Source organism: Falco punctatus (assembly GCF_963210335.1).
Source record: "Falco punctatus genome assembly, chromosome: 8".
Classification (NCBI taxonomy): domain Eukaryota; kingdom Metazoa; phylum Chordata; class Aves; order Falconiformes; family Falconidae; genus Falco; species Falco punctatus.
The window spans coordinates 41827186-41828506 of record NC_137588.1 but is presented as its reverse complement, the minus strand read 5'-3'; positions in this window follow the sequence as shown (position 1 = coordinate 41828506).

Sequence of the window (1321 nt, the reverse complement as noted above, 5' to 3'; positions counted from 1 at the left end):
CACAAAGGGTTCATTTCTAGCAGTCAGTTCAGCATGGGCAATGATGGCCATGAAAGCGAGACAAGGGTGCCACCTTCAGACTGCTTCAAACTCTGGAAAATGGGAATAAAATGGAAACTCCATCGGAGGTGAGGCGGACATAACACCGGGGCAAGCGAACTGCTGATGCAATTTCATGATCAAACAAAACCAGCACATTTGATAATACTGTGCCATCACAGATCCCAGATGATTTAAAATAAATGCTTCTGATATACAAAACGTGCTATAATTTTTGAAGAAACAAGAATTTAATTTCTAATATAGAATCCAAAATGGCTTACAAAAGACGCTGAAAAATATTATTTACACATTTAAGTGAAACTCATGTATCTTTAAGTTTTATACTTGTGTATCAAGAGATGAAAAAAGAAATGTGGCCCCATAAATTTGAGATGAGTGGTCAGGAAAGTATCACTGAATCATACAGAAAGCTTTCAGGAATCTCAAAGTCCTACCCTTCGAATAGCGATGCAGCCACTGTCATGCTGCTGTGCCTCACTTTTCCATGAGTTCTCTTGATGAAGAGGTCAAAAATAGCCTCTGACTAATGTGCTGACACCACCGTGGTGATGACTAAGCCTCACGACTACACCAAGACTCGGCTCCACAACGTATGACTGTGCATATTCCAAAAAGCACACGATGCTGGGGATGAAACCACTGACTCACACCCCGGGGCTGGCATAAGCTCACTTGAAGCCACATTACTCCTCAGAGAAGGGAGGCACACAGGGCCGCGGCCTCGGGCGCCCAGGTTCCTGCGAACAGGGGCTACGGAGCCGGGGCTGGGGGTGCCCAGAAAAGGGCTTTTTGGGGAGCTTCTCCTCCTGGCTACACAGCCGGCAGAAGGCTGCACAGTTTCTCCTCCCTCAGGACGGGGCATACCCCCTCAGCCATACACCCCAAAAGCCGTACAGCCCCAAGCACGCCTCCGCCAGCCACCATCGCCTCCGCCAGCATCGCCTCAGGCACCATCGCCTCAGGCGCAGCCCCCGCGCCGCCACACACCCGCGGCCGGGCGCCGGCCTTCCGCCCTCCTCACCCCCACCGAGGCGACAAAACCCGTGCCCTCAGGCAGCTTTTACAGTCGAGTTCTGACACCGGGGGAGGGAAACATCGAGCGACCGCGACCGCACGGGGAAAACCGGAGGGACGAGAAGCAGTTCCCGGCCGGCGGCCGCCGCCGCAAGATGGCGCCTCCCGTGACGTCCCAGGCAGCGACCGCGCCGGAGAGGCGGCAACGGGGCGGGGCCTCCGCCCCCGCGAGGCCCCCGGCCCG